At 42.3% G+C, this 12,251-nt stretch overlaps 1 long non-coding RNA gene across 2 annotated transcripts in view; it reads left to right on the plus strand.

Moving 5' to 3' along the window:
• Positions 1–554: 554 nt before the first annotated feature.
• The window catches only part of LOC307043922, a 20,636-nt gene continuing 8,939 nt past the window's right edge, over positions 555–12,251 (plus strand). The window contains exons 1-4 of one of the 2 annotated variants that reach the window (XR_013809467.1): positions 558–1,700; positions 3,574–3,764; positions 4,575–4,628; positions 6,688–7,803. This is a non-coding gene — a long non-coding RNA (uncharacterized lncRNA). Of the gene's footprint in view, positions 1,701–3,573; positions 3,765–4,574; positions 4,629–6,687; positions 7,804–12,251 lie in introns of those variants that run through there. The other variant, XR_013809466.1, reaches the window with a different exon arrangement.

The following is a 12,251-nucleotide window of genomic DNA, read 5'->3' on the forward strand; positions in this document are numbered from 1 at the left end:
CGACCCGTGCTCAAGTCGGTCGCGAAAAGGTCCAGCTTGACTTGGATCTGCTCCACAAGATCAATGACCGTTTTGTCTCTGTTTACGCTTCAGAGTTGAGAAAGACATGTTTTAGAGTTGCTATCATAGGACCACCGTTACTAGCACCACTAGATGCACTTTCAAAAAACGTGCTGCGTTGTGGTTTGGTGGTTTCTATGCAACGCGGAGTGTTGCGTTCATGGTCTGTACTAGTGTAGGAATTTGGCTACGGGAGGCTGGGCCACTCGGGAGTTGGTTCTGGGCTGCATCTGGCCCGCGGGCCGCCAGTTGAATAGGCCTGGGTTAAGGTAACAAAAAGCGCTCTTACGAGGAAAAGGTTAACATAGTATAAAAAATGCAAAGGAATAAAGTACATTTCAAAAACTCGGTTCTTAGCTCTTAGCAGAAAAGAACATGGACTTCACGCTGGCAGTCAGGCACATGGGACGAAACGAACTGGCAACAAGACAAAGGAGACTGAATCTATAAATAGGGTTACGGCCGCGTTACGGCTGCGCCGTGGCGTCCGCAAGGATAGCGGCCACTCTAGTCAATGGGTGCTATTCCACCAGACGCGCCGCGTTACGGCTCAGAAGCGTCTCGCCGCTGGGCTCCGCTCGAAATAGGATTGAAGTCTATTTTTCGACGCGGCGCAGCCGTAAGGTAATGTCAGGCAGGCAGGAAGTGGAACGGTCAGAGCATATATAGCATATATACACGCACACAAACTAATTTTGCAGACACTATCCCTCCGTAGTCTTTCAAGTAGTTGGAGAAATGCCAGCGTTCTCACTGTGTAAATTATATATATAGAATAATTATGATGATGAATGCATTTTTTTACCACTAAAATACAGCAACACATCTTTGATTCATGTCGTTTATAACTGGGATATTATAATTATTATGAACTTTGTCTGTACAAAGTAGCCTGTCCAGGAAATGTGCCCAAATCAACAAAAACTGCGAGCCGGCAGGCAAGACGCTCCGCTTCTGAAATGCTTCTGAAACGCGCCCGGTAGGGTATGACGCCGGAGGAGGCCGGACCAAAACCGCGGCGCAGCCGTAACGCGCCGCAGACGGACCCGGTGGAATCTAGGGGTAAGGGGGAACAGGTGCAGACAATTAGGGCGGAGTCGACAATCACAGTGGAGGGAAAACACAAAGGTGTCACGATTCTTGTGTTGTGTCACATTTTTAGTTTTGTGTGTCTGGTAGTGGGTTTTTTGGTTTTCTCCTTGTCAAGTTTTCCTCCCTGTGTATTGTCTGGTCTTTTTCCCTGTGTTTTTCCTGTCTGTCGTTAGTTTCCCTGGTGTGTCTAATTTCCTGATTGTTTTCACCTGTCACCCCTTCTGTGTCTCCTGTGCTCATCAGTGTCAGCCCCGCCCCTTATTGTTCCCACCTGTGTCTTGTTACCCTGTGTTTAAATTCCCCAGTGTTCAGTGTCAGTTCATTTTTGTCTAGTGCCATGGTCAGATCTTGCTCTTGTCTTGTGCCACAGTCAGGTCTATGCTCTCTAAGTGCTCTTGTGAAAGTTTTGATCCTCACTACGTGAGTGTTTTCATTTTGTTCTCCATTTTTGTAGAGACCATTTTTTGCTGTTCTTGAAAAAAATAAAGTATCTTACGAATACTTTACCTCTGTCTCCCGGGTCGTGCAATTGGGTCCTACCTCCTACAGTAAGTGTCTGAGTTCGTAACAAAAGGGAGGAAGTGAGGTAATCTGCAACAAGAAGGAAAGGTTACTACAAAATAAAACAGGATACAAGACTGAACTAAAAACATTAACTTAACAGATCCTACGAGACATAACAATCTGCGCAAATGGTTGACATTGAACATTAAAAAGATAAGGCAGTTCAGGGAGAATCAAACGAAGGCAGGCAGCTTCGCATGACATTCTTCTGGACGTGTTTCATTGTGGTGATAGTAAGGGTAGTCAATCCCTTTTTTGGCAAGACAGTAGTGATGGCCATCTTGGTGACGTGTGTTGTTCTGCGAGACCAGAGATGTAGTTCATTGAGCGTTTCACACAAAAAAACGTGTTACTTCACAGTTTTACGACACATTTGTATTTTTTTTGACTTGCAAAATTATCTTTTAAATTGACAAACATCATATGTGTAATTCGTGGCACAATTCAAACGGGATCGAAAGATAATCTTTCTCTCGCCATTGACTTCAATTAATAATTTTTCCGAAATAAGGTCCCCTGGACTTCCACCGGAAGGGGAGGGACTTCGCCTCTCTATTATAAGTAGGCTACTTCAGGCACCTTCACTCAAAACAAGTCATTTGTTGTTGTAAACCCTGGCTTCTAATTAACTGATACTTCAAAATAACCAGTAAGAAATATATTTTGTAAACAAAAAGCACGGCTATTAAAATGTAGTGTAGGCTACAGACCAAATGTTGGTATCCAAAACTATCATACTTACGCCTGCTGTTCCCCAATTTATATGTTGTCTTTTATTGCAGCCAAATAAACTAAATGTAAATGTGGATGGAATGTTTATTATTATTATTACTAGCCTGCCGGGCAAGTAACCACTGCAAAAAATAGTTAGCATGAGTTTTGGTATTGATAATCCTCTGCAAAAACCCAAATTGATATGTGTATAATATTGATAAAGACAACGTTATTGCAACATACACACACATTTCAATTCTTGTTCTTAATTTTGAAAGCATCACAAGGCTGAAGGCTTTCAATCTTCTAAAGCGGTAAAGTAAAACTATTTTGACAAAATACATCCTATGGTTTCTATGATGAAAAGAAGCCCATCCCTTAAAACATGTCCACCTTCATATACACATGCTGACGCAGTCACACACACAGTGTATACACACTGTCACATGGAAGAAGATCATTTATCTCTGCGGTTCTCACCATGAAAGACATCTATGGGTGAAGCATGGTCTCCCAGGGCTTTGTTATGGGCAGGGTTCGGCTCTTTGTGTGCGCCACCTTCAAAGCAAATGTACATGAACACGAACATGAGGCTTCTTGGGTAACCGGCCCATTGAAGAGCAGCACAATGTGCTACAATTATCCACCGTGCTCAATGCTTCTGCGGAATCAGTTACATGGCTTTGTTTGTGTTTGTGTGGTTTGGTGTGTGTGTGTGAGTGTGTGTTTGCATGTTTGAGGATGTAAAGTTTCATGTGTGTGCATAGCTTTCTGTTCATATCATTCTATATTAATTTGTGTTTGGGTCCATCGGTGTTTCACCCCTATCATCTTGTAAATCATTTCCCTGAAACGTATCTTTTATCTTGGTGTGATGTTTTACCCTTCCTTTTTATTCTCATATTACAATATTAAGTTAAAAATATCTTCTATATTTTGATCTTGTGCTCTTTCAGCTTTCATTTTCGTTTACCTTGTGTCATTTTCTCAATTTACTTTCTGCAATGGGTGTGTGTGTGTGTGTGTGTGTGTGTGTGCATGTCTTGTATTTTTGTGTAAGTGTGTGTAGGTTACGTATACCTCCCAGTAGGAAACACCTTAACTGCAAGGCTATATACCCCCTTTTGATTGTGTGATCTCAAGCAGGGTCAGGTTACCGAGAGCGTGCAGGCGGCCCTCCTCAGCTGAGGAAGAGATCTTCCCTCTGACTGACTCTGCACACATCAAAAAAGCAACCTGTAGGAGCTTCGGATGTGATTTAGCTGGAGGTGCTTCTCCATCTTTTTCACACCCTGGAACATGAGAGGTGTGTGAGAGGGTCAGAGTGCAGACAGGTAGGTTGTTCATGTGTGTATGTCCTCAAACACAGGTGAGTATTCCTGGGTGTGTCTCCACAATCTACACACCCACCTACTCACTGAAATGTGTCATTTTCCCCACACGTAACCTCAGCTGGCCTTCTGTCAGATTCGCACATGAATGTACAAGAACACACCCCATATGTCACTTTGATAAGGAACCAGTTTTGTGCGTGCCCACAAAAATGTAATAATTAAATAAGTTAATACTCTAATTAAAACCAAATAGGAAACAATATTTGAATTCATAGGTGAATCAGTCACATTCCAGTTTTAAATAAAGAGAACTCTCAATTTGTACCTACAGGTGCATGGACAAGGGGTGGAAAAAATGCCAAACAAAAGACTCCTTACACACTGTCCTCTTCAGTTGCAGAACTGAAACTTTATCAAAAATATCTCTGAATATCTCTGCAGCTGATGAGGACAGTGTGTTGGGGTAATTTGTTCAACATTGTTTTCTATAAATCTTAACTAAAGTGTTTGTGAACTTCTTATGAAACCCACTGTACTATGAATAATTGGCTTGGAGAATTGGTATGGTGTTGCATGATCGCTCGCAAAAGGGTATGAACACACACCAACGGCCTGTTTGAGAAGGAGGAAACTCAAGTGCCCACTTTTGAATCTTCTGCATTTATGTTGGTGCAATGGTTGAAATCAGAATATTTTATAACAGAGGAGGATTCTCTTTCCTCTCCTTTCTCACTAAATCTTGCTAGTTTTGCCCCTCACCTGTTAAGTTAACTACATCTCTCCTCTCCTTTCCTCTCTTGTCCTCCCCAGGCCTATTGTACAGTTGCCCCCGCGGATCTCCTTTCAGCTAGCTGCCCTACTCAGGTGAGGGATACAGTATATTGAAGGAGATGTTGCTTGTATTTGATTCCGCTTCTTTTCATAGTGGCTGAAAGCCTGGCCTCCATCCTGCCCCCCCTCTCCCTCCCTGTCCTGTCCAGTTCCCAGGGGACCCCCACTCTCTCCCTGGCTGGCCTGGGTGGAGCGGCCTCAGAATGGGGCAAGTTGGGATCAGACAAGGGTATCGCTTACAGCCTCCCTCCCGCACTCACACAGAAAACCGAGCACAGACAGCGACAGCGCACCCCCCAACCTTGCCTGTCTCCCTCTCACAGGTGCACATACACACACAGAGCCGTCGGTGCACGCTCACACGTACTTGCACATGCACATCTTTTCCTCCATCTTACCAATTAGAGATACATGTACTATCGCACTCCCCCCCCCCCCCTTCTTTTCAATCTGTCCCTTGAACAAGTGATTCAGGAAAGAGGCAGTGCACAATGAGTTTGTGGAAAGCCATTTCTGAGCACTGAAAAGCAAGCAATTGAGATTTGGAGACTGAGAGCGACACGGGAGTTTAGATGGAAAATGGCACAAGTGCATTTGCAAGGACAAAAACTTGATGCATACACATCGATCAGATAACATCCTGGTCAATCCTGCAGCATTAAAGTTAGACAATGCCAAAGTCTAACTTTCTGGCTTCAAGTTCAACTGGTTCACTGATTCAATCCCAAAAGTCTCAGGAATTTCCCTTAGAAAGTTAGGCCTGGAGTGTTTTTACAATAGTTTTTAATGAACTGCAATTGAAAAGGCAAGACAGGACATACAGTATTGTAATGAAACATTTTGATATGTCCATATTCGGGGATCACCTGTGACTTGAACTTTTTCAGCAAACATTTTTTTGACATTAACTGCCTTAACAATCTGTTTAACAGGTGTTTATAATATTTGCTGAATTATCTTGTTAAACTCTAGCTGTCCCCACTGTCAAAACTATAAACAGCTACTGAAATGATGATAACATATAATTGCTGTGTATTTAGGGTTAACCAATTATGTTTGGACAGTTATTGCCTGTTTATCAGTGCCCTGAGTTACCAGAGTCTTGAGGAAAAGCCCACCCAACTGCAAACATCACCCACCATAGGAGAGGTCCTATCATGTATTTCTCCATGGTCTCCTTACGCTCAACAATAGCTGCAAGGCACTTTCAGGAACAACAAGCCCCCTGCTATAGATTAAGACAACAGCACCCTATTTCCCGCAGTGAAGGAATTGGATTAACACCGAGCTTTGTCAATAGACAGGAAATGTAACAGTGGGTGTATGAACCTCAAAAATAACTTAGATACCTTCACTCAGGGTTTCATTCATCAAGAGCTGCTTAAAATTGTTATTGTATAAAGTATAATCACAATATCTCTTAATCATTAAAACACAATTCATTGTTTGGTTTTTGAATGGAAATGCCAGCTCTAAAGTTTATATTGGGTGAGAAAGACTTCTTTTATGGTCCTTTATCCATTTCAGTATGCTGTATTTGTTGTCTGTTGGTTGGTTATGCCTGTGGGGCATCTTTAAGCGTAAAGGACCCTCACTGAGATACAAGATCCCAGCAGGATAACACAGCTAATATAGCCAGACATTTCCTACTGCTGTAACCGATTAGCAAGCCTCTCTGCAGGGAAACACAAACACATAGACAATAGTCGTTTGACTGACTATACGAGATCAGGCTCATATTCCACCTGTGGCATTCACTATTCCTTTTAATTAGTTATGTTCTCTTTCTCTGTTCATTTAATTGTATTTCCCTATTGCATAAATACTTATTTCAGTGTCATTAAAAGTGATTCATTAAAGTTTTTATTTTTTATTTTGTGGATTTTTTGACAAAATTTCTTTCCGACCATCAAATTACAGGCTGTGAACCATAAAGTGGTGAAATCAAATAAATCACCCTGTGGTTAAAGTCAAATGTGCCACTGAAATGCTAATCTATTTTCATTGTAAACACGAGAAATGTCCAAGCTCATGGATTCTTGTTTGTTTGTAGCTGATTTGACTGTCCTTATCTTCCTCCTCCTCCTCCCAGATTAGTGCTGCACTCTGACTGTTTTCACACCGTTAAGGCCAATCCACATCCTCTTCTGTGGAGGGAGCGCAGGCTCCCCTGGAGATCAGTGACGCCTCACTGACCACATCAATCAATCATTCTCCCTCTGACTACCTCTCTCCCACTCCCTTTTGTGTCTCTCTGTATGTCTCTGTCTCCATATCTCTCTGTCTCGCCTTCACAACTTTAATATCTGTCTCATTCCTCTTTCCCACACATGACATGGGAACTACTTATCATAAAAACACAGGAAAATGTTGTTGCAGAGAGCAATACTTTCACAGGAGTCTGTCTTGGAAGCTTCTGGCAGAGGACTTTTAACTATTAACAAGTAGCTGTTCTTTAAAAAAACAAAACATTAATAGATAATTCACATTTTAGTTTTAAAATGATTGACCTGTAGACATTGCTGTCTTCGGCTCTGTTCATTTGCTAATTATCTGATATATTCTGTATTTTGTACAGGTGAATCTTTCATGCCATTGAAAGTTGTTTGACTTGCAAATGTCTGCCTCAGGCAGCCATTCATCTTACAGTCTTCCAGAAAACTCTATACTTATCCTAATAATGGGGTCAACTACGCAAAATGTGAGAGAAGTGAGGCAACAATAGAGATCGGTTGAACTTGTGCTCCTTGTATAGCAAAGGGTTTTTGTCCATACATTGCCCTCATGGGAGGTAATGTACTGTGACACAAAATACAGGCCACATATGTGTGTCCCTTATACTGCGATCATTATATGGACCTTTTCAGTCCTTTTGTGAAAGGTTTGGTTCAGTTAAAGTTCACTATGGACCCTCAAGCTAAGAGTGTAGTTGAGGTTACCATTGGGAGGGGGAATAACACACGTTCTGTATATGTCCACTTCTCTTTCTGTCTGCCTATATCTGTGTATGATAAGTCTTGTGATGGCCTATATTTTCAGTCAAAAAGTCCAGTAAAATACAAAACCAACAGTGAATTTGTCCTATTAAAGTATTGTCTGTGAAGCCAAATCACAATTTGTCTGCCACAGAGCTCCATTATTGTTAAAAATGGCAACCCACTGCCATAAATGACTGCCCTCACTCCACAATCTAATCGGCATAAAACAGTCCCCCGAAAATGTATAGACTGTATTTGTGACCACTAAAATGTAAGTGGGATCAAATCAACCCGGGGCTTAAATGTTTGGAAGTTTGGAAAGTATTGTAAAAGTGGACCAACACCTTATGGTTTTGTTCCTCTTGCCTGATCTCTCGACAATAAGAACAGTGTCGATTATAACTCCAGCCTTACCCTTTAAATGTGCCTCTGTTCAAGTTGGCGCGTTCATAGATATGCCAATCTGGTTGTCTATAAGTCTGCATTCCCAGTTTTACTTTTCTGCCTTTTAGCAAACGTTGCTTCTGGAGTCTTAACCTCCAGCATCCCTACAACCTGTCACACTGTCTCTAACCTGTCTGTGTGCACACCATCTTGTCTGCTACCCAGTGTGCCTTTCTCAGTCTATATGTCTGCCAGCAGGGGAAAGGTCAGTACCCAATGGGCCGGGTGCAAACAATGCCCTCAGTACCCAGACAGGGACAGCTAGTGTCCCATTGCGGACATGCTGCATGTGATGTGTGGCAACCCCCCCTTTCATCTCTCCCTCTTCCTCATCTCTGCTCTTGCTGTTTCTTTCTTCTCTTTTATGCCACCCCTTTCTGATCTTCACCTCCTTTTTTGTTCTACTTTTGGCCACTTCTCACTTTTTTTTCTCTACCTTGTTGTCTGTCCTTTCCTGCCTTCCTTTCCTCCTTTCCCCATCAGTCCCCATCAGGAGGAACCTAATAGGAAATCAAAGTTTCTGGTGGAAGAATGGAGTGGGGCTTAGCATTACCATCCCCTGGGTCCTCCCTGCTGAAAGAGAAGGGCAGAAAAGACTCCACACTGGCACTGTGGAGGGGAAGGTTAATGCAGCAGATAGTCTTTCCCTTACTCCCCTTCCGTTTGTCTTTATCCATTATTTTCTCTCTCAGACACACACACACTCTCCCTATCTTTTAATTCATACTCCCTCCACACACATACGCACACACACTCACAAGGCACATGCACTTTTCCACTCACTGAGCAAATGAAATAGCAGGTGAACTCAGCTGCCCCCTGCTGAATGGTGTTTAGCTGGGTCGGATTTGCAGCCTGCTGCTGCACCATGCGTCCTTTGGGATGCGGTGTGTATGGTTGTGGAATGGACTGTGTGTGTGTGTGTGTGTGTGTGTGTGTGTGTGTGTGTGTGTGTGTGTGTGTGTGTGTGTGTGTGTGTGTGTGTGTGTGTGTGTGTGTGTGTGTGTGTGTGTGTGTGTGTGTGTGTGTGTGTGTGTGTGTGTGTGTGTGTGTGTGTGTGTGTGTGTGTGTGCCATCCCCAGTCCGGCACGGCACGCACCCCTGCCCTTCAAAGCACTGCCTATGTGTAGCAATTGACTCCACGGCCCCTGTGAGCTCAGGTACGGCTGCCTTGTCAAGCATGGCAAGAAGCATTTACAAAGGCTGTCCCTGAGCATTACATACAACATTATATTTCCCATAATGAGAAACATCATTATGGGAATGATGTTTGGGAATCACAGTGATATTTCATATTGAATATAAATCATTGTAATCGTGGCAACACAATAGTGTTAGATAGATAGTGTTTCAAAGCCTTTTATGCTTAAACGTTGTCTTGGAAAAAAATGATCTTTCTATTAAGGTAAGATTACAGTTATAAGAGAAAGAACAGAATCCATACTACAAATATATTAAGATTACACATATTGTTATATCCATTTGTGGAAGCAACATACACATTTTTTAATTCAATGATTCATTTTCAGCATTTATAAATGAGAAGATGACTTGCTTTCTAACAATTCTTACATTTGAAAACTTTACTGAATACATTTAGTTGTTAGAAGGACATGGTCCTCCTGCAGTGCCCCTAACCATCAAGGGGTGTCTTGGTGGTCTTTTTGTATGTTCTTTCTCTTTTTGCGTGCCCAAGCTTAAAAGAGTAACCCTTACCTAAATTGAGTAACGTTGACATTTCTAAAGCTTGTAGGTAGAAGGTGTTTGGAATGATTTAGCAGACACTTATGCATGTAGGGCGCCACAAATATAGACTGTCGGAAAGCATCACGTAAAAGTACGGGCTTAACATTGGTCTTGTATTAGCTAAAGTATCAGCCTATACTGTAGGCTGAGCAGTGACGGGCCTGCTGTGTTAAGCTGCTTGAACACTCCGAGGTGGAAAAGATTAAACAGCGTGAATGCCTTGGGGCACGAAGGAGCGCTGGAGGAGAGGGCAGGCAGGGTAGAGAGCTGTATGGAACAGGGTGGGGCAAAGGAGGCAGAGCAGGAGGGGGTGGCAAAAGATAAAAAAACACATTATTTACAAAGGAGTCAGGACAGAAAACCATGAAAAATGGGTAAGACTGAGAAAGAGATGATGCTGTTACTGAATGCAGATTAATATAAAAGAAATTCCAACCACCCAAATTTCCTACTTTCTGGTCCCTTCATAGCTCCCCTCTGCTGCCTCTTCACCCGCCCTCTGTACTCCCCCACAGACGAGTTCAGATTCTTGGAAGGTGTTGGGTGTCTACAGTGTCACAACTAAACAAAACCATTTGAAAACAAAGTGGGCCGGTGAATGTGCCGGCGCAATCCGACCCCTTTCCCTTTGTGGCCGTAGAGAAAAACGGCCTCTCAGAATCAAGGGGATTGAGGGCAGGCAGGGGGAGGCACACCATTTCAATCCACAGGTTACCCCCCTATCCACCCACCCAGACCCACTTTTACGGCCTTTTCTCCACCCCACACACACCCACACTTTTAAGTGCACCCTTCAAAGGTGAACCTGCTATCTGAAACAGAGCTGTCCATGTCATAGTACTTCCAAGAACAAGATACTCCCTGTTTTTCTATTTAAGCCACTTTCTTTTGCTCTTTCCCTTATCACATTTGAAACATTGTAATTTTCTTGCAATGATCTGAGTACAATTGGCAAAAGTCAAATATTTGCCAATCTGAGTTGTTTGGACCTTTTTAGAAGTGGTTATTAAAGAACGTAACGAGAACCAATCAAGTATATCAAAATTGATAGTTTGACATGAAAATAGGGTTAAAATTAATACGTATGAGTAAGTGACAACATGTGACATTTGTATGACAGGGTGATGAGGAGGTTTTGAGTCATTCTATTGCTGTCTATGTAATATGAGAATTTTGTGGATTAACACACAATAGCCAACAATAGAAGTGATTACTCATAGTCCTATGCCTAAACAATGCATGTCTTGTGTAATAAGATGAATGTCTGTGACATCTGGTTAGGTAAAAATCAAAAGAAAAAAACGTTGTGTGAGGCATGCATAAGCAGTGCTGTCAACTCATAAACATGAAATTAGAAAAGATAAACTACAACCGTTCTTGGTATATCGATCACAGATTCAGCCTGTATGAATTTAGGGTCTTTTTGTTTCTCTCTCTCTCTATGTTGACATGCATTATTAAGTGCTTTTATACATTTTTAGCTGTGAGAAACACAAAGAACACAGGTCATCTGGCTTGTCTACGTCTGTGTATGTGTGTTGGTGTGATGAACTGTCTGTCAATCAAGTCAAACTTAATTATTTCATCGCCCCGCTGGGTGTGAGTGTGTGTCAGGAACTCTGACCTGGAGACCTGGGGTTAGATCACACACATACACACACACCCACACCCACACACACACACACCCACCCACACACACACACACACACACACACACACACACACACACACACACACACACACGCACACACACACACACACACAAACACACATACTGTATATACATATATATCCACCACCCTTGTTTTTCCAAGGATGGCCCATTGGCCACTTTGCCGACCAGGTAGTAAGTCAATTATATTTGTGTTTGTACGTATTTGTGCACACACACTTTGCAGACTAGAGATTGATCTTTGAGTTACCTACTTTATCTATGATTAAATGTAGAATATTTCATTTATTTGCACATGTTTTTTGAATCCCTACACTGTGCAGTAAATGGAGGGAGTTAGCACTGACTACTAGAAGGATCTTTTTAGCAACCTTTAAAAAACAACCGCATATTCGGTGAAAAGTGCAAAAACGTGTGCGCAATCAAATAGAGCTTACTCTGCATAATCTTTTTTTTTTTACATATCTTTACGTATCTTTAAGTGAATATTGTGATATAAAGAACTTCAACATTCAAAAAAATATTCTTCAGTTCTCCTGTGAGTGATTGCATGTGTGTGTGCGTGTGTGTGCATGTGCATGTGAGAGATGAAATGAGTGGAGACTGACAGGGGCAGGACCCCTGGGAGATCAAGTAATCCTGCTTGCAGCACAATGGCCACCCCTGGCCTAGAGTCCTTTCTGTCAGACCAGTGGAGGCAGGGGACAGACAATAACACAATAACACGCTCCCATGTTTTACTGGCTGGTTAAGTCAGCCTGTGTGTTTGTCTATAGTCAGTTTGTCTGTATTTCAGACTTACAGGATTGATTGCTT

The sequence above is a fragment of the Notothenia rossii genome (assembly GCF_949606895.1).
Source record: "Notothenia rossii genome assembly, chromosome: 6".
NCBI lineage: Eukaryota > Metazoa > Chordata > Actinopteri > Perciformes > Nototheniidae > Notothenia > Notothenia rossii.